A 22499-nucleotide genomic window follows, 5' to 3' on the forward strand; every position below is an offset into this window, starting at 1 on the left:
AATTGATCTGTTTATCCTGAGTTGATTCCACCACAGACATGGGTAAATGTATGGGCAACACAAATGAGACCAGATGGAAGAGATAAGCAGCAAGTTCAACCCTTTATTGCCAACCACTACACCATTCGGGGAGTGCCAAAGACCAGAGGGACGATGACAGATTTGGCATCTAGTCACAGGTCTCTTCACCCACCCAATCTGCAATATGAATCCAGCATAAAGTTTGCTAGCCACAGAGCACCTAGGAAAGAAATCTGGAATGGGCAGAGGAAAATTTTTAGTGATGGTCTGATTCCTTTCTGCAGGATTTCAGCTTCTCCAATGAGCCTCAAAGAGAAAGATAATAAACAGAATAGTATAGTATAAATAACTTTTTTTATACCAGTGTTACTCTTCTCTTTTTTTAAACCAATAAAAAATAACTGCTTTTTTATCAGTCTGCATGACCCTTTACTTAGAAAAACCTAACCTTTATGAATTTTATTCACCTTTTTTCTGTACAACATAATTCAAAATAAGCCTGTCGGGATCCCTGGGTGGCTCAGTGGTTTGGCGCCTGCCTTTGGCCCAGGGCGCGATCCTGGAGTCCCAGGATCGAGTCCCACGTAGGGCTCCCGGCATGGAGCCTGCTTCTCCCTCTGCCTGTGTCTCTGCCTCTCTCTCTCTCTCTCTCTCTCTCTCTCTCACACATGAATAAATAAATAAATAAATAAATAAATAAATAAATAAATAAATCTTAAAAAACAAAATAAGCCTGTCATAAGCCTCAGATTTTGGTCTAATGAGTCTTAGTCACTAGACACCAATGAATACAGTTATTCTTTTGAGTGAATTCTCATAATATTTTTATTATTATTAAAGTAATATGCTATGCATCATGCTTACCTTCTTAGTTTTTTTTTAGTTTTTCTGAGTATGTGGGGATTGATTTCAATAGTTTAATTGCTGATAATATAAAATTTTCAAATCTGAATAGTCTTAAAATGGTTAACCTAAGTGAAACATTTTCAAGTAAATATTAGAACTCTCATTCATGATGGTCCAAAAAACTGGGCCAAAGATAAAAACAAGTAAATCTACAATCTCACATTAAACTCACAGTAGAAGTATGAAGCTCTGTTATATCTGAAATTAACCAGTAAGCCGTAAATAAACAGTAGAAGTATGAAGCTCTGTTATATCTGAAATTAACCAGTAAGCCGTAAATAATTACTCATCTATGACACAATCATTGTTTCAACTGAATATTATTTTGAGAATTAGGAGAGGTGGGTTGTAATTTTTTAAAAAGATAGTAAGAAACTCCAGAAAATATAGTATACCCCATGTCTTATTTGTCACAAAAGTTATCATAGTTAAATTTATCTTTATTATTAAGTTACAGATACTAAACTGGTGTTTAACCAGCAGATATTGTCTTCTTTCCTATGATGTCAGTAGTACTTTACATGTCATTTTAACCAATATTAAGTGAGTTTATATATATTCTTCATACATGCTTTCTTTTTTTTAATGACTGAATTTTGCACAGCTTGTAGGAAAAGTAGAAAATAGCCATCTGGTCAGACAATGCAGAAGTGTCTCATATCCTTATACTCAGAGGAATTTACATTTATAAACCGGGTGCCATGCTAAGGGCTTTACAAAACCATTGCATCTTATATATGCCCTAACACTATGAAATAGTTATTATGATTTCCATATTTACAAATGAAAAAAAATTGGGACAAGTTCACTCACTATCTCAACAGAATTGTATATAATCTACATCAGTGAAGTGTCCAGCATGGAATACATGAGAAATTCATGTCAATCCTAGTATCAGAATTTTCCTAATCCTTCCCTGGTAAAAGCATATTCAGGTCCAAATGTGTAGGTGTGTGGGGAGTAGTTTGGTTGGATAAATGATGAACTTACATTGTCTTGAAGAGAGCTAATAACCTAAAAATCATGCTCCTTATTTCCCCGCCAGAACAATGATATTTGAGGCTTGAGACAATCAATCCCTTGCAGGAATCTCACATGCCCCTAACCTGTCTGTGAAGTTCTAAATGAACAGCACATGCTCTTGATCACACTTTACACTTTGTTTAATTATCCACACTTCCTAATAGTAAGGCACTCTTGGGGGTCCTTATATATCATGGTTTTCAGTGAGATGTTCTACTAAGGGTTATACATACCATTGTGTTAATGACCTCAGGTGAATCAATTTCTTTGGTCATAAATACATGCCAAATAGAACATTAGATTTGTGGTGAGTCCTGCCCAAAGGCAACAGGTTTTATTCATTTAGGGATTGATTTCCATAGTAGCACCATGTATATAATTTATTTCTCTGACAGTGTCACTCCTAAAGCATCTTTGGAAATACAAATCTTTCCTTTATACTTGAAACTGATCAGATTGTAAATTGAGAAAATTTTTCCTTAAGTGGCACCCTGGAAAACATTTACTTCAGTCTCTATACAAGTTGAGGCCAGTTGAAAAAAAAAAAACAATAGCAGGAGCTCAGGGGTACATCTGGGATTGAATTTTTAAGAATTTTGATAAAGGAAGCTAGAACTAGATAAGCAATAATTTTTTAATGAGGAGACACTTTCTTGGGACATGGGACTTCATACCCTGGCAAGGATCAAGGGAATGGACAAAACCACTGTTAGAGTCCTTTAGAAGTGTGGTAAAGGTGACAGCCAATGCAAAGCAAAGTGAAGATGCCTGAGGTACCCTGTCAGATGGTAGAGGAAGAAAGACAAAGCTCAGAGAAGAGGATTTGGCAAATCTGGGATTGAGCCTGGCCAAGATAAAAAGAACGTGAGTAAGCTTCTTGAGCAGGTAGCCCGTATGCTCATGTGACACACCATGGATTTATCAGTGCCTTCCCCCACCTCACCCCTATGGCCATTGAGGAGGGAGGGTTCCCACATGACTAATGCAGAAGAAAAAATGGCCAAGCTTGGTTTAGGGATAGGTCCATTACATATGTGGGAACAAGCCTAAGCTGATGGGGACTTCATTACTACTATAGAGCAGTAATGTCCCTTGAAAGACAGGGGAGAGGAAAAATCTGAATTGGCAGAGCTACAAGGAATGCTCCTGGTCATTCACTTTGAGGGGAAGGAAAAGTAGTCCAAGGAAAAAATATATCCAGATGACTGGGTAGTGGCCAAAGGACTGGCCTGCAAAGGAAAGTAAAGGGAATGGCATGTCTGAGATAAGGAGGTCTGGATAGAGACATACAGAAAGGCATACAAGAGCGAGCAATAAAAGATTTTTGTATCACATCTTAACAGCTTGCAGAAAACATCCACCAAGGAAGAGTCCTTGAACAGCCAAGTAGACAAGATGATACAGTTACTTGGCTGTAGCCAACTTTGTCATTGGTGCCTTGGAATTAGCATAAATACTACAATGAACACATGAGCATGGTGGCTTTTGTGTTGGTAAAAACAGTTTGGTTATGGACCCCAAAACAGGCACTCCCACTTAGCAAGCCCGCACTAGCTACTGCTACCTCTAAATGTCCAATTGTCTGCAATAGAGACCTAAGCTAAGTCCCTGATATGAGATAACTACTCAAGGAGAACAACCTGCTACTTGGACAAGCCACCTATGTTAGGTCCTTTCTGCTCTGGATGAGAAGCAATTTATCCTCAAACAGAGACCTATTTAGGATATGGGTTTGGGTTGCTTGGCACTAATCTTCAGTCAACACCACTATCTGGTGCTTATATGAGGCCTGATTCACAGACACAGAAGCCCACACAACATAACATTCATCTAGGGCATCCTCTTCACAGCAAAAGAGGTGACTGTAGGCCTATGGAGGTTCTAGTCCTTAGAGGAGCACACTCTTACAAGGCAACACAACAAGGGTTCTATTAGATTGCAACTTTGGTTGATGCTAAGGAAATTTGGACTCCTTATACCCAGGGTTCAGTAGACAAAAAATGAGTCATCATGTGGCAGGAGTTGCCGACCCTGATCTGCAGGAGAAAGAGGCTGCTCTTAAATAGGAGTAGGGTAGTCCACTTGGATGCCTCTGGATTGCCTCATGGTAGTTTTGAATGGACATGGGCAACAACTTTGGCCTGAAAAGGGTATGATGCCAAGAGCTCAGAACTTTGAAGATGGAAGGTTTTTGTGACATCACCAGGTAAGCCACCAAGGCTGGTCAAGGTGATAGTGGAGGATGAGAAAAACTCAAAATGGTTAATGCAGGATGGCAAAGATGAGAACTAGTTGTAGCCCCCAGACCAACCATAGCAATGGGGGCTGCAGTTCCTCCTACTAAGCTTTGACTTCTACACTTCCCTTTAAGGAAAGAGGCCCACAGAACCATGAAGAAGTTAGCTCCAGACTGACATGAAGAAGTCAATCTGTGTGAGGCAAAATTTAAACTTTGGTGGGAGTGAAAATGCACTACTCAGGACTCCTGCTTCTGGAGACAGAGTTATCAGATGGTCCCAGCTGCTGCATCCACTGCTGAGCTCTGAAGCCACACTTCTGCTGGCTGCTCTAGCTAGCTATGGATGGGAATGGTACAAGGGCAAGGCCATCCCCCTCTTGCTGAGGTGTGGGAAGACATCAAGTGGTAACTAGCCTGAGGTTTCCATATTGGCCTGGTCTAATCTTTCTTGGAACTCTGCTGCTGTTCAAGTCTCTTTGGACTTGAGACTTCCCTCTCTATCTCTTTCCTGTGTTGTAGTCTGAAGCCTGTCCTCACCTTCTGTTCCCTCCCTGAAAAATTCTCTTGCACTTCTGATTCCATTTGAGGTCTGCTTCTTAGGGAACTCAAACTAAAGTAATAGAATTAAAATGTTATTTGTTCTCATTTTTTTCTCCTCCTATATGTCTCTGTTATACTGAACAAACTCATTGACCATATCAAACGTACATCTTAAATGTAATTATTCATGAATTAAAGTGTTAGTTTAAGTGGGAACATATACAAATATTTATTGATCTGTAGATGTTCATTTGGTTTGTCAGACCATATAAAGGCAGTGGATTTCCAATATTTTTGTGGGGAAGTATACTCAAGGGATTATTGTCAGAATTGTCTTATGTTGGTCAGGGTTTTATTTTTTAATGATATATTCATTCATTTTAATGTAATCAATCTAGGTGACTATTCATTTAAAATTCACCATGGGGGGATGGGTGCCTGAGTGGGTCAGTCAGTTAAGCGTTTGCCTTTGGCTCAGGTCATGATCCCAGGGTACTAGGATCAAGTCCTGCCTTGGGCTCCCTGCTCTTCAGGGAGTCTGCTTCTCCCTCTTCTTCCACTGCTCTGCCTGCTTGTGCTCTCTCACTCTGTCAAATAAATAAATAAAATATTTTTTTAATTAAAAAATAAAATTCACCAATGGAAGCATTGTCGACTTTCATCAACAATATTTTAACCTATGATTTTTCAATAACTAGTTTTAAATACATATAATCTGTAGGTCAAGTGCCTTATCCCTACTGCTGAAGTGTATACATAAGTAATTCCTAAAAAAATTATTTGTCCTCTGATACTAATTATTATCTCTAACTCCTTTTCCCTTGAAACATGGGAACTGTGATACACGTGTTCCTAATAGTCCATAGTCTAAAACAAAAATCAGTTGCAAGCCATTCTATTAGACCAGGAGCAAATTAATTCAATAAGTTGAGATGATAACTTTTTGTAGTATTATTTTCATGATAGCTGCAAATTTTTTTCTTAGATTTTCTTCCTAATATTACTATGTTTTTCAAATCATTTTATTTACCTTTTATTTTTTCTTATATACACTTTTTATTTATTTTATTTTGTATTTTTAAAAATATTTTATTTATTTGAGAGAGAGAAAGAGAGAGTGAGTGGGAGGGAGAGGGAGAGAGAATCTGAGGCAGACTCCACACTGAACTCAGAGCCCGACAAGGGGCTCAATCCTAACCTGGAGATCACCACCTGAGTCAAAGCCAAGAGTTGTCTTCTCAACCAACTAAGCCACCCAGGCAACCCTATTTTATTTTACTTTTTTGAAGATTTTTATTTATTTATTGAAAGAGAGAGCACACATGCAAGCAGGGGGAGGGGCAGAGGCAGAGGGAGAGAGAATCCCAAGCAGACTCACTGCTGAGCCCAGAGCCCTAATGTGGGGCTCAATTCCAAGACTCCAAGATCACAACATAAACCAAAATCAAGAGTCAGATGCTTAATTGACTGAGTCACTCAGGTGCCCCTTATATATGTTTTTTAAAGGATTTCTGGTTTTACTTTTATTTCAGTAGATCTATTTGTTTTGTGAATTGTTTATTGCCTTGTGAATATAGTGTCTATGCTAGTTTAAACTGTTCATTCAGTTGTTTAAAGAGAAATTACTGTCTTCATAGGTACTTTAAACACTCTGTGATTTTTCAAGATCTGAGATGTCAATAAAGCAGCATACACTTTACACATGTACTCCAATGTCAGTCCAAACTAGGAACCAACAATGATGAAATAACAAAAAGGAAAACCCTACCATTTTTTAAAATCTTCACTTAAAATATTACTAACAAGGTATTTTAAAGACTTTTTAAAAAATAATTCTGTACATATTAAACTATTGTTTTAAGTAAATTATTTTTAATTGTTTTTGTTAAAGAAATTTCATGCTAAGTAGGCTGGGACATATGAATGTGCATTCATAAAATTGTCTTCTGGAGTTTCTCCCAACCTCCCCTTTCCCAAATATGCTCTTATGCTGGAATACTTGAGTTTTGTTTTATAAGAATGATCACGTTCCTCAAATGGAAGATGCCTTTGTCTGTTACAGATGTAAACTACACCCCTGCATGGACTCTGGCCAAGTAAAGTACAGCTGTCAAAAAATAACTTAGTGGAAAAAAACTTAATGTCATTATTAATGTCATTATTCATGCAAACACTGAGAAAGGAGCCTTAATAATAATAATAGTACATATTACTTCCTAAATCCAGAATTAATATTGGGAAATATTTATTTCAAGTTATTTTTTTCAAAATTTAATACTGAGCACATCATGCTTGTTTCCTCCCAAACTCCCACATAGATGTGAGGATCTTTACTGTGAGGACGTACGGACCGAGTTACCCCATTGAGTGTTCTCTTCTGACTTTATGTACTGCTATTTTTCAATGCTTCAAATATTAACATTCTAGTTCAGATTTCTGTTTAAAGCATAAAACACCCCTTCAATCTGGTGAGTTATAGATTACCTACCTGCTTTAGAACAACGTGAGTAAAAAGAAGAAAATTCACCATGAAGAATTTCTTCTTTCTTCCAAATGAGAAGTAGGTAGTATGGATGGTTAGGGAGGTAATCACTGTCACTTCCAATTAATGTGGTCTGGGAAGGGGCTCGCCTCTCCAACCATGCTGTGCTAACCTTTCTCATGCAGGACGGTAATTACCATTGAGTGTGTTTTCTAGATGACAACATATAGTTAGATAGCAAATGATCCTTAGGCAGCCTGTAAGAAATATTTTAACAGGGCTCCTGTAAACTCATTGTAGAATCGAATGCCATGACGCCCTCCCTATGCAATACACTAGTGTCCTGACTCTGAAGCTCATTGGCCAGCCAGCTCTGAGTAACATCATTGATCAACATTCTCCCAAATGGACATAAAAAAAACAGAGTCTCCATGGGCCACAGAGACTCCTCCTTTGTGTGTCAGATGGTCTTACTCGCAGTGCCACACATTATGTGGTAAAAATTTCCTCCCTTTGTACTAAATACTTTTTTTGTTTCTTTTTTCTTCTTTATCTTTTTTGGGCATTGAATTTTTTTTAAGATTTTATTTATTTATTCATGAGAGGCATAGAGAAAGGCAGAGACACAGGCAGAGGGCTCCCTGCATGGAGCCTTATTTGGGACTCAGACTCAGGACCCTATCACACCCTGAATGGAAGGCAGATGCTCAACCACTGAGCCACCCAGGCATCCCAGGGCATTGAATTTTTTAAAGTGATCAGTTAAATAACAGCCGTTTGTGGTGAAAAAAAAAAACGTACAGATTTTTAAAATGCATTTAGTAAAGAATGCTAATAGTCTAAAATAGTAAACAGAAATAAAATTGAAATCCCTAATCTCCAAACTAGAGATGTGACCAAGTACACTTGAAATCAAGTGTTTTGGAGAAGGTTCTGCAAGTCTGGCTTGCTTAGCCAGTAACATACCCGATTTAAGAAAGAACTGGGGAGACACTTGGATGGACAAGCATGCTGCCACATTTTCCCACCCACCCACATGGTGTCTAGAAATGCTAGCTCTTCCTCATGTCCTTGGCTTTGAGCCAAAGCTATAAGAAAAAGAAGACCTATATGCAAACTCCAAAATGTAGTAAAAATAAAATGAAATGACATGAAAACTGGGTGACTTGTTTACTACTATTTTTAGTGATTACAAATACTTTTTTTCTTAATAGATTATGTGCGCCTAAATTTTCTCAGGTAGTTTGGCTTCGTGTAGCACATACAGTTGCTTTTGGGTCACTTCCTTTAGCTATCAGTCAAAAAATACAAAGTCATTTTTAAATAACAGCTAATCTGCTGAATGTCAAGATTAGAAACACCATAGAAATGTTATTTTATATTAGTTACATTTTGTTCACTTTCCTATATTTTTTATATCTGCCTGGAAATATTAGTTTAACTGAAATTTATCTTTCTTTTTCTTCCTCTCTCTAATATAAAAGCTTCCTTGCCTAAGGTCTTTTAAATTAATTTATATTTGTAAACAAAAGGTTTAGCTGTAAGTACAAGTATGACTTTGCATTTATAAAAGCCAACACTGATAATAAAATCAAGCATTATGTAAATATGTCAAGCAAGTGATACATATCCTTTTTCTCTCACATTTTACTTTGAAAATTCTCAAATCTATAGAAAATGGAAAGACTGCTACAGTGAACACCTGTGTATCTTTTATGGAGATTCACTAATTATAACATTTTACAACATGCACTTTATCTTTTTTTCCAGGTAGATACACAGATACACACATATATAAATACACACCTACATATATGCATACAAACATACATACTTTTTTTGGTAAGAATTTCAGAATAAGTGGCAAATAAACATCATGACATTTCACCTTTAAATATCTAAGTATGAATAAATAAATAAATAAATAAATAAATAAATATCTAAGTATGTATCTCCTAACATTTTCCTACATAAACACAATACTATTTTCATACCCAAGACATTTGACATTGATACAATATTCCCTATATTACCTAATATTGTATTAGGTACAATATTGTATTAGCAGTATATACTTAAAATTTTGCAGTTACCCAAAATATCATTTATAATTTTTTTTAAATCCTGTATCCAGTCAGGGACCATTTTGTCTCTTCTAATCTAAAATGATCCTTTTCTACCATATTGTGCCTTTTGTCATAGTGACATTTTTGGTGTCCAGACTAGTTGTTTTATAGCATGTCCTACAATCTGGGTCCATCTGATTTTATTCCCTCTCATGATTAGACTTGGGTTAGAATTTTTGACAAGAGTACCACAGAGGTGATATGTGCTTTCCATTGCATTCTGTGAGAAGGCACATATGTCATTTGTCCTGTGATTGATAACATCAAGTTTGATAGCTTGGTGAGGATGGAATCTTATCAGACTAGTCACTTTCATTAGTAAATTGTGGTATGATGAAAAAGCACAAGTATCCTGCCCTACAACTTTTTATTCAATGAATATGCCACTTCCACAATAAAGCTTTTAAGAAACAATGTTTTCCTATTTTATGTTTCCACTAACTGGATATATATATGCAACGCCATAGGGGATGGTAGAGCCAAGCAACAGAAGTCTGAGCTCCTTAAATCACCACACTAAGGAAGGTCGCCTACTGACCTAGGACTCCCATCCTGGGACAATGCATGAGAAATAAAGCTCTACATTGTCAAGACTGACATTTTTGGTATATTTGTAGTTAGAATTATTATAAGTAATACACTTACTTAGTTCAACACTTACAATACTTACTCTTACATCCTTTTGAAGTGCTGGTTTTCATTTGGATTTTTTTTTTTTTTTAATCCTTGGGTTTGATGGCCATCTATAGCTGTGAAAGACACTTCACAAAATTATGTGTAAATCCAAAGAGAGGAAGTACATTGTTGTTTGTACTAACTGGATTTTGAAATTGATTTTTTCAGTGCCATTCACCCACTGCAAAGATTTTTTTTTGTTGAAATTCAGCTAGTAATTATGTCAATCAGTTGTTCTTATAAACTAACAAAGAAGGTGTTCAATTTACCTTTTAGCAAATAGAATGAATATCCACTGCAATTATTCATTTGAAATTTTTACAGAGGTTAGAAAACGGTGTCCAATTTTTCTAAGTCTATATTCACAAATATTTTTATGAGTAGCACAAATACTGTTTTCAACACCTAATATTATGATGGAGGAAATATTTTTAGGAAGATATTTTTTATTTATTTTTTATTTTTTAATTTTTATTTATTTATGATAGTCACAGAGAGAGAAAGAGAGAGAGGCAGAGACATAGGCAGAGGGAGAAGCAGGCTCCATGCACCGGAAGCCCGATGTGGGATTCGATCCCGGGTCTCCAGGATCGCGCCCTGGGCCAAAGGCAGGCGCCAAACCGCTGCGCCACCCAGGGATCCCTAGGAAGCTATTTTTTAAATTCTCTTTCTATAGCTTGGGTTTCATTTGAAAAGTAGTAAAATCGCATGCATTTTTTAAAATTTATTTGAATCTTTAGAGAGTTATTAGATGCATTTTAAAAACCGGTGCCTAGTAACATAATACATCAAATTATAGAAAATGTCTGCAAATGTGGAATGCCATTTTTTTATTTTAAAAAGTAATATCTTTAAGTTCAACAACTCTTTTAGCTGCTTTGCCAGGAAATAATAAGTGAATCATATATTTAAAATACTTAATGATCATTTCCTGTTTCAATAAAAAAAAACTGCCAATATTCTATCATGTTTTAAAGGTCTTACTGTAAAATTTAACTATATAGATATAGATATTGGCCTGTAGAACTTTGTGCATTTCTGGTTGTGACTTCTTTGCTACAATAACTCGCCTATGAATAATTCAGTGAAAAATTATTGTGAGAAGTTCTAGCTCTTTAGTCTTATCCTGACATCCTTTTTTATTATAGTCAAAGTAACTGCTTCATTAGTGATTACACATTTACATCTTTTCCATGAAATATGGAATTTTTTTCCTTTCAATTCATTTAATTTCAACAATCTGTCAAAAAAGAGCCAATAAACAAATATTGAATTACATTTTGTTGGGTTTTTCAAACCCTCCAACTGCAGACTATAAAAACATCTTGTGCGTCTCTCACTCTGATCACCCTGTTACTTTTCCATATACCACAGGTCACCCATAGATACAAAGCCAGGCGGGAAAGCCGATATGGTCTACTTGGAGCCAGTAGACAGGAGGGCGATGAGGCCTGATGAAGTACTTATGGACAACTTTTTTTTTTATTAAAAGGATCATTTACTTCTTATACCTTCTCTGGTTCCTCTTTCCTTTAGCGATCCACACAAAAAGTGGCTTTTCTTGCATTTTATAACTGATTTATTATGCTATTAAATACCATAGCTATGACATATTAGAAACATCTGTTTGCTTACAATTAACTGTGTAGTTAACGTTTGTCCAAAACTGCATGATTTATTCTAATACAAGCTTTTTCAACTTCAAGCAATGTTTTCTCTGCTTATCTCAATAATTTGAGTATTTATTTACTCACAAAGGACTGCACTTTACTTTGCCTTCATGTTGTTATCCATTTGTGACTTCAGCCACTTTCATTGCTATAATAGGAAGAATGAATGTTTCTCTAACAGGATGTGGCTGTTTGTCTTCTGCTATTAGTAAAATCCAAACTTTTAAACCTTTAGCATAAACTTTGGCTAAGTGGATTGTGTGTGAAATAATTTGAACTTGATAAAAATATGTAGACATTTGTTTTTCATAACTTATTTGTTCAGTTTTTAAATGCCTTCCACACTGTTATGGCATGACCTCATACCACTTTTTGTTAGTATCTGAGGATACCATGCATAGTTTAAGAAATTTTTTATCATTAAGGATAGTGAATGCAAATCCATATTCTGAACAGTCTTCTTGATAATTTAGTTTGGTTGTTTGTTTGTTTTGCGGGGGGTTTCTTTGTATGACTTCTTGTCAAATTTCCATTTGTCCTTACCTATTGCATGGCCATGAAACACCACGTATAGGATATAGGTGTTTCTAGATACCTGTCCATTTTGTAAAAGTTCATGTAGTTAAAAGCATGTAATAAATGCCTGATTTCTTCTAACTTTGTTTATTATATGAAACACAGGTGCTAACATTTCTTATTTTTCACACTAAAACCAAATAGATCCAATCAAGATTCTAACATTTTCTTCCCATAATACATTGCATCATGGTACAACCCTTTGGTTTTATAGATCCTTCTTTGGAGACTGAGTGGTATTGCTGGCAAATATAATAGCAGAGACTTTCAGGCGTTGTTTACTATGACAACAGTGAGAATCCAATTTATATTGTGGTCCTATTCACACACGCACACACTCATAAATGAACATTTTTATAGAATAATACTATATATGATGTGCTCTAATGTGTTTATTATCTCATTTCTTTATAGTAGCTTTGACCTACAGTTTGAAAAAGGCTGTGCTATCATGTTCTGCACACCATGCTCCACAAAGAGCGTAGCAGCAAAAAAACAAGTGTTTTCGAGTCAGATTGGCATTGGAAACTCAGTTTGGTCATTATATAGCCTTTTGACAATATAAAGTTTATTTGAAGTTATCTCTTCTGGCTTATTTCATCTGTAAAATGGTGATAATTACAGTTACTTTGTGAGGATTATGACAATAAAATGAAATAATGTTTGTAAAGCATCTAGCACTATTCCTGGCACAGAGTGGCACTCAATAAAAAGATGGTAATCATTGTTAGTGGTAGTGTTATAATAGTAATATTCCTGGATTTCTAGTTAAAAAGATGAGTAGGTAAAGAGAAGATAGAAATAGTAACTATGACAGGGGTGCGGAACAATAATGAGGATGCAGGACTAGAGGAGAGAAGACAGAAATGTCAGCATGGACTCTGCTTCTAATCTTATGTTGTTACAGGACTGTCCATTATAGAGCAGTGAGATTCTGCTCAGATTCTACTGCCACTTCTAGAATGTCGGGCAGCCCCATGTATGTTCTCTCTTTAATCTCACAATAATTCTGTAAAATACTGAAGCAGACCCATTTCACCAATGAGCAAAGTAAGTCTCCAAGGCATTGTTGTTGCCTACAGAAATAGAAATGGCATACACTGGTAGGCCTGTATTTGTGAAATCCTCTGCCCTTTTACCCTTGTCTTTCTGGAATGGACATAGCCAGCTGGCCTAGAAGGTGGTAAGCTGTTACACATGAGTCATAATTCCTCTAACACAAGGAGTCCTGTTTGGCCTGTTTTCCCAAATTCCAAAGTAGTATAAGATAGCTATCCTATAAGAAGCCTACCTGGGGAGTAACAGCTGGAAAATCTGTCTCTTGAAGAATTCAGAAAGGCTTTGATCAATGAAGACAAGAGAGGAGACTCCCGGGAGTGAAGTGAGCAGCTGGCTGGTGCACAAAGCCGGGCTTGGAGCGGCCATGCAGCAGTATCTCCCAGGGACCCCACACAGCATCCTGCCTCTTGATACTTATTTCTATGTCATCTCAGGACTTGCGTGGTTCTGTATCTTCCTCAGCTTTCAGCAATCTTACCAAATTGCATTTGCAAGTTCTCTGTCTTGTTTCTGGTCTTCAAGCTGGGTCCTTGTTGCATAGATAAACTTCAGTTTTACATCCAAGGAACTTTTAAAGCTCTTGTCTCTCCCATGGATTTTAGTTTCTGTTAACTAAATGATGTGTCTTCAAGTTTTGTAATCCATTGCTACATCAATATCTTGTATTGACCTGACCTGTTAACAATTCTACAAATCTATGTCTGTCTGATTGGTATTTTGTTAAAATTAGTAAAGTTATTCTCGAGATCTTATCTCCCAGGAAATGGGAGAAAAGGCATCTTTACAGTGATTTATTTCTACAGTTTTTTATTTGGACAAGTGGCTAATCTATCAGTTTACCAATCACAATGGGACCTCTTCCACCTTGTTAAAGTGTTGACCACAAGTGGTCATTTGTTCTTTTTATTCTTAGGAAAACCCCATATTTTTCTAGAACTATTCAGCCTACTGCAAATTTCCAGTGTTTTGCCATCTCCTAAAAGAAAAGTACATATCAATACTTTATAAACAGGTATCTGATAAAAAAAATTAAATCCCCAAATGCATCAATACCCAAGTAAAGTTCATCAAAATAAATATGCCCTATAATATTTCCTTCAATTGTATTAGGAGTAGCTCTTATATACTTCATTTTTAACTTTTATCTCTTTGAATGTCATTGTGAATTGATGGCATTTTGTAGACACAGATGCAACTCGTTTTAATTAGAAATAGTAACTTAATGTAATTCAACTATTTACATCTTGACTACAAACAACAGCTTTAAGATGGTTCTTTGTCCTTTCAGCATTACCCTAGACGTTTTCTTATGTATCATTGCTTATTAGCAATAATAAGAAATTCCTCATACTGCTGGATACTTTCTCAAAATGCTCAAAATGAAATCAGTTACTCTCAAAGAGATCAGATTCCTTTATCTGAAAAATACTCCTAAAGAAAAGTGTGTATTTGTGGTTTTGCATGAGTATTGCCATTGGTCAGGTGATGAGGCCACATTACTGAGAAAGCCATAAATTTTTTTTCAGAAAAATATATGTTAGGACCCAAGTTCACAAGACATGTCCAAATTAACTCTAAAATCACAAAGTCATATTTTTAAAGATTTTGTTCCAATAGATAAATTGCAGTTTATGAGGCACTTGAGTGCTCAGTCTCAATTCAGGTCATGATCTCAAGATTGTGAGATTGAGCCCTACAACTAGCTCCATGCTTAAGATTCTCTCTCCTCTCCCCCTCTGCTCCTCCCCTGCCTCAAAAGAATTATAGTTTACTATAGCATTTAGATTGTTAACCCCCTGCCTATGAAATAATGAGTTCCATCTGTGTGAAGGTCTACTACATTGACTAGAGAAATTATCATCCTTTCACTGTTGATAAGAAACATCCTAGAAGAATGAAATGCAGAGCATTATCCAAAAGCTTTGATCCGTCAGTGATATGTTAGGTATAACCATTTAAATGTAACAAATTAATATATAAACAGAGGGTCCACTCTGAGCATTTTATGTAGCTTAATTCCTCTCTCCAGACATAGGCCAGAATAGAAAAGAAACTTCACCTATAGCACTGTGCCCTCAACATGCAACTGTAAAATGACAAAAAACCCAAATAGAATAAAAAGGCATTATTAACGAGGATCTTTCCATAGTAGAACTCAAAGCACATTTGGTTGTTGGCATTGTTTCTAAAATAGGATGATATCTGAGCAGTTTTGCTTCCTTTCAACACTGCTACAGGGAACATCCCAAAGCCCAGTCTCTGGAAAGCGATTCGGAGCAGATACACTGAATTCCCCAGGCGTCTGCCAAGATTCTCTGGCATTTGGGACTTGGCAGAGTGTTGCAAAATAAATTTTCTTAGACAATTCTGGGGTTTGCTACATACCAAAATGTCTGAACAGTAGTTCCAAATGTTCCTCTGACCACAGGTTTTCCTCCACATCTCTCGATGAGGCCTTTTCATCGGCCTGGGTTTGCGCGTAGCCAAAAAAAAAAAAAAAAAAGAATGCCGTGTTTCCTTGACTGTTTGCGTCAAACTTTTCAAATTCTCTTTAAAACACTAACATATGTTTAAACGAATGCTTTTAAAAGTAAACCTACCAAATATGGGTCATTTTTAAAAAGACGTTATGTTTTGTAGAGTGGTTACAAGTTCACAGAAAAGTCAAGAGTGGCACAGAGATTGGCCCCATCCCCCATGCCCTCCAGACATCCCCAGCCTCCCCCACCATCGACATCGCCACCAGATGATGTATTTTTTACAATTGATGAACCCTCACTGGCAATCACTATCACCCAGATTTCATAGTTTACATTAGGGTTCACTCTTGGTATTGTATATTCTGTGTGAGTTTGGACAAATGCATAATGACATATATCCAACATTATAATATCATACAGTATGTATCATACTATCATACATTGTAGTATCATACATATAGTATCATCATACAGAGTATCATCTGCCCTAAAAATCCTGTGTTTCACCTATTCATTCCCTTCTTCCCCCCTCCCCAGTGCCTGGCAACCTCTGATATTTTTGCTGTCTCTATAGTTTTGCTTCTTCCAGAATGTCCAATGGTTGAAATCATGCAGTATGTAGGCTTTCAGGTTAGTAATATGAGTAACAGATTAGCAATGAGGCTTTCATTTAATAATACACATTTAAGGTTCTTCCAAGTCTTTCCACGGTTTGATAGTTCATTTCTTTTTAGTGCTGAATAATAATTTCATTGTCTGGATGTGCCACATTTCATTTATTAATTCACCCACTGATAGACATCTTAGCTGCTTCAATGTTTTGGCAATCACAAATAAAGGTGCTATAAAAATCTGCGTGCAGGGTTATGCAGGGTTATGTGTACGATTGCTGGATCCTATGATATGTAAGAATGTGTCCAGTTTTGTAAGAAACCACCAAACTGTCTTCCAAAGTGGCTCTACCATTTTGCATTCCCACCAGCAATGAATGGAATTCCTGTTGTTCCATATCTTCTCCAGCACTGGTTGTTATCAGTGTTCAGGATTTTGGCCATTCTGATAGGTATATAATGGTATCTCATTGTCATTTTAATGTGCATTTCCCTAGTAACATAGGATGTGGAGCGTATTTCATACACTTATTTGCCATTTGCGTATCTTCTTTCATGAGATGTCTGTTAAGGTCTTTGGCACAGTTTTTCATTGGGTACATATCATAAGCATTTCTCAGTTATCCCCCCTACTCCCCTTAGGTGTAGGACAGGATGGTTAGAACTTGCTGGAGTTGATCATTTTTCTTTTCTGCCAGGTCAGTTAGGCTCCGATGAAACCCCAACAGGCAGGTTAAGTAGTTTCTCCCTAGGGTTGATCTTGTTGGGGAGACTGGAGTGCTCTGGTGTATTTCAAAAGTGGTTCTCCATTTATTTCCCTTCTTCCTGCTAGAAGCATGGGATTTTTTTTTCCTTCATACCTACTGGGAGAACTTGATGGCCAAGGTCCTGGAGGTAAAACACAAAATTTCCTCCTCCCCTCCCCACAGGACCATGTGCTTTTGGTGTTTTTATGTTTTTAGCTCTCAGACTTGTCCACTCTGAGCATCCAGTAATTCCTCAAGTACGGTTTAGCTTTTCCTACACTGCTGCAGTTCCTCTACAGATTGCAGCTCCTGAGTTTCTGCTCTGGTGGGTTGCAAATCTGTTTTTGCTTCTTGCTTTCTCTAACATTTGGGGGTAGACTTTTGCCCTGAAACTTCACTTCTCTTACAGATCTAAGAAATATTATTCGTTTTTCAGTTTGTCCAAATTTTGGGACAAGTGGTGATGTCCAAGTTTCCTATGTGAAACCAGAAACTGGAATTCCTTGTGTTACTTTTCAAATTTTTAATTATTTATGCAGCAGATTCACACTTAGTCCAACACAACTATGGGGACTATCACTTGCCAGGGGAGTATGTGGCCTGTCACATTGCGATTTATAAAATATATATGTTTGGTTATTCAGATGACCAAAACATATTCCTTATATGTATTTGGTCTTCATCCAGTTCCTCACCCACAACTCCTAAAACTCTTGGACTTTCCTGGTAAGGAAGGCAATGAAAGTTATCTTTTGTCATGTTAATGGTGGTGACACCTGGACATTCCACCCTCCCTTCCCCCAACAGCTGGGGCTTCTTGCCAGGAAGATCAACCAAGCATATGGATTAGAGCTTCCCAGACCTCTAGGGAGGGGAGAGAGGCTAGAGGTTGAAACAGCCAATGGCCAATCACTTAGTAAATCATGACTATGCGGTTAAGCCTTCACAAGAGCCCTAAAAGGACCAGGTTCCCAGACATTCCATGTTGGTGAACCCAATGGAAATGCCAGAAAAGTGGTGCTCCTGGAGAGGGCATGGAAGCTTCATGCCTCTTCACCATGCCTCATTACATATGCCTTCCTCTGGCTGCTGATTTGTATCCTTTATCACATCCTTAAATAAACTGGTGAACCTAAGTGTTTCCCTGAGTTCTGAGAGCTACTCCAGCACAGAGGTCAATGGAACCTCCAATCTGCAGCCAATGTTCAGAAGTAACAGGTTAACAGCCTGGGGCTTGAAACTAGCCTCCAAAGTGGGGGATTAGGGCAGTATTGTGTGACTGAACTCTTAATCTGTAGAATTTGATACTATCTCTGAATGGATAGTGTCAGAGTGTAGCTGAATTCTCAGACCCCTTGCAAGTATCTAAGGATTACTTTGTGATTGTGGGGAGGACCCCTCCCCCCACGTTGGAACTGACTTCACTTGCTTCTTCTTCTTTTATCACAGCAGGGTGACTGTTTACTTCTAAGCTTCAAAATAATCATTATCCACAATTGTCAATATTGTTTATGGTAGGTGATACAGAGGGAATTACATTGTGTAATGGTTTTTTCCCTCCATAGTGCAGTAGATAACATTTGCTGATCTCAAAGCACTGTGTGTGTGCTCATGACCAGATTTAAGTGTCAAAATGAATGGTAAAGACATTTACATTAGCAGAGTTCAGAGAACGGTAAAATGGCTTTGTGAAGCACAGAGAGGGGTGTTGGAGGAAGCAGGGCTTGCAAGTGCCATGAGAAGATGAATGCATTCTGCATACTTAGAGAGGACAATAGACACTGAATAGAAGGGGAGTAGCATTGACAAGGAGCATGGACTGTCAACAAGGCATCAGGAAGCTGGTTGGGTCAAAGGGAAGAGTTGAGTGGGGAAGAAAGTATAGGTGGGGTGAGAAATATGCGACAAATTATGGAGGGTGTAGGAAAAGTAAGGGAGTTAACAGCCATCAGGCACTTTTTTATGCTGGTCCCTCTGCTGACATATTACCTCTCAGTTGCCTTTTACCGCATCCTGGGAGGGAGGCATGATCAATGAGGAAACAGGCAGAGAGAATGAGCAACTCACCTGGGCCATACAGCTTGGTTGTTTTCACTCTTTTTGCTTCATTCCTCCAAGGAATTCTAAAACTGTATTATCTCACACATGGAAATTTGTTTTCCATTTTGAGTATAAATAAGCTTATATTCATTAAAATGTAGAAAACAGTAAACAGTTTATGAGGTGATGTATACAATAAGATTAATATTTTATAAAAACAATTTGATCATAGGTTTAAACTAACTTGCATGAATATTGAACACACTGGGGAAAAGTTATGTAAAATTTTTATTTATGCATTTTATATAATGTGTCTTGAAAGCTTTCGTTAGTCCTGGACAATTAGGTAAATTTAGGCTATAATTGGAAATGTGCTCCTCTGGAAACTATAATTTTTTTCCAAGTGAAATTAAAGAAACATTGAGATCTAAATTATTAAGAGTGATAAGACTTTCATTGGAATTATAACTTCTGGAAATCTTCCTTTGAGTGCTTGCTGATCCAGTTATAAGTGAATACACGAGAGAAAGTAAAGGTTTGTCCTTCCTTCAGACTAATTTCACCAGGAGCCAGTTATCTATCTGGTTGAAACACAAGGAAGAAGGCATGTTTACTTCCTGGGAAGATTATGATGCTTCTTCAGAAAACACACCACTAATATTCTAATGGAAATGATAATTCAAATAAGTCACAAAAAATCAAAGCAAATGCAAAACCAACTGTGCAAGAAAGTCAGGCCATTTAATTTCGTGAAACTATCAGAAATTTTGGTTGACATAACCTGCAGTGGTCAGTGTCACATTTGAGTTGGTTGCTTTGACATCTTGTGCACATCAAAGGTACAGAGCAGGATTGCTAGTTGGAGGGGGCCTATGGTCCAGATGAGAGTGTATGGTTAGGATGTGTTGTTGCCTTATTTTCCCATTTAACACTCAATTTCTTGGTCAGCAAGAGGGCTAGTTCATGGCTGCAGTACCATTATCATCACTGTCTATTTACTTAGATCTTTATTCTAAAAAATAAAAGGCATATGAAGAGGCATCCACTGAAACAGTCTATTGATTGCTAATTCTAAATTAATTTAGTGTTTCTGCATATGTCAACCACTGCTAGCTGCCTAACAACAACTCATATTCCCTGATTTTGCTTATGACAGAATATGCCCAGCCAAATATTTATATACTCTGGCCTCCTTTGCAACTTGGGGATTGTCAGGGGTTTCAGTTCTGGCTAAAGAGGTATGATCACAAGCCACTAGGGGAGAGAGGGTGTTGCTGCTCTTAACAAGAACAGATTAGCTGACATAAATCACTTTTCCCTTTCTCCTATGTGCTTCTTCTTGCTTGAAGCAGGTGAAAACCCAGCACCAGCGTTGTTCTTCAAAACATGAGACTATGGCTGTCACCCTAAAGGTGGTGGAGACGAGAACTGGAAAGGGGTTGAATACCCAGTGACATCATGGAGTCACCACACAATACCTGGGCCACCTAACTTGGAAGTTACACTTTGTGAGTGAAAAGTAACCCCCTCTTTTGGTTAAGTCAAAAAGCCATTCTGCACAGCATCACTGGATACATTCCTACCTTTGGGACAATTGGGACACTTTTAAAGTAAAAGCATGACTTTAAAGCCTTTCCATTTTTTAAATATAAGATGGTATTACAGCACAAAATACACATCATGACAAATTTGAAAGAAGCCAGACAAAAGAAACAAGTTAGGAAAGTGAAACATGTAAGAAGCCAGATTTTATGTGACTTCTCTAAAAATTCTATGGAGCTACCAGAGAGTCAAATTGTAGTCAGTGTCTGTCATTGACCCCATTCGGTGGAAATCCTAATAGGGAAAATGAGTCTTTACATTAGATGATAAACAATTAAGTCTTTAATTTTCAAAATACACATGGCCAGAGAAAGGAAATATCTCTTCTTTTGATAGAAAATAACGTTATCTGCCAAAATCCTGGAGGTGAATGCCAAGAACTAGATGAGTCAAAATTTGCTGGCAAAAATAAATGTACACGTTTCAAAATTAATCATAGTTTTGAAAAACGCCTCTGATATACACTTTCTGTTTGTGATCCCTAGGAGTGTGACTATACCATTGAAGCTAAGAGCCACACAGAGCACTTGAAAATATAGTGTTAGATTCTAAAAGCAGAGGGGCATAATCATCTCAGTATTTTACCTTGGATTCATAGAGATATAGTTTGCTCACATGGGAGGGCACCTTCCCAGGGTAACCATTGTAGACAAGCAGGTTTACTGCATATTGTTTAACTGGAAAGAAAGCACATGCTCAGGAAACTGAAACTGACCAAAATCTCTGGTGTGAATGCACAATTCAAAAGTTGTGCTGAGATTACACACAACGAAAGCATCTTTTGCTAACCTCTATCAACATATCCCTTTCCTCTTCCATGTTCTTGGACCTTTGCATTAATATGATAATGTCTCAAAGTTCTTTGAGCTATTCAATCAATCCTTTGTCTAAATACCTTCCTACATTGATATTCAACACGCAAACCAGAATTAATGCAGTGCACCTCTGACCTGAAGAAATAGTTATAGAAAAAGGAAGAAGAACCTCATGTCACATCTGTAAAAACTTACAGCTAGTGTTTTGTCTTTTTTACATGAAGTGATTGAAAGATAATTCTCTAGGAAAATGAGATTCTACCCCTGCCCCTTTATTCCCCACCTTTGGATGTATGTGACATGGATAATGAACTAGCAGGTGAAGATTAATTCATACAACAAACTTTCTCAGTGCTAAGAAGAATCAAGACACTATGTGGGATACAAAATATATGTTCTCACTGATGGTGTGTTCCGATCACTGTCCGAGTTTTCTTTCCTTTGTTATTCTTTTTTTCCCCTTTGTTATTCTTAAATGTTTTTATTATATTTTGACCTTAACATTCTAACTAGATAATTCAAAAGATTTCTATTCATTTTAGAATATTGCATTTCAAAAAATAACTTGGAAAACCAACTTGATTTCTTAGTCTCTTCTTTTTCTTAATTATTTAATTCAGTGTTGGGTTCTGATTATAGATACATTGGAATTTTTTCTTTTTTTAAGATTTTATTTATTTATTTGAGACATAGACAGTGTGTGTGCCCACACACAAGCGAGTGTGGGGGTGGGGCAGAGAAAGGATGAAGCAGACTCATCTTTGAGCAGGGAGCCTGACAAGAGGCTCCATCCCAGGACCCTGGGATCATGATCTGATCTGAAGGCAGATGCTTAACAGACTGAACCACCCAGGTGCCCTGGAAATTTTTTCCTAAATACTAAGAAGG

The 22499-nt window shown here is 37.1% G+C and overlaps 1 long non-coding RNA gene and 1 other non-coding gene across 4 annotated transcripts; both read left to right on the forward strand.

Moving 5' to 3' along the window:
* Window positions 1-1898: 1898 nt before the first annotated feature.
* LOC140620475 (small nucleolar RNA SNORD115) lies at window positions 1899-1965 on the forward strand. The gene has a single exon (XR_012020257.1). It is a non-coding gene; the product is annotated as a small nucleolar RNA SNORD115 (small nucleolar RNA).
* A 2200-nt stretch (window positions 1966-4165) lies between these two features.
* On the forward strand, window positions 4166-21985 carry LOC140620400 (uncharacterized). Of its 3 annotated transcripts, none has more exons than XR_012020190.1 (3): window positions 4166-4594; window positions 6367-6535; window positions 20544-21985. It is a non-coding gene; the product is annotated as an uncharacterized lncRNA (long non-coding RNA). The 3 variants fall into 3 exon arrangements; XR_012020189.1 differs by having other exon boundaries at window positions 4166-4574; XR_012020191.1 differs by having other exon boundaries at window positions 4166-4574; window positions 20547-21985.
* The last annotated feature ends 514 nt before the right edge of the window (window positions 21986-22499 follow it).

Source organism: Canis lupus, chromosome 28 (assembly GCF_048164855.1).
Source record: "Canis lupus baileyi chromosome 28, mCanLup2.hap1, whole genome shotgun sequence".
NCBI classification, from domain to species: domain Eukaryota; kingdom Metazoa; phylum Chordata; class Mammalia; order Carnivora; family Canidae; genus Canis; species Canis lupus.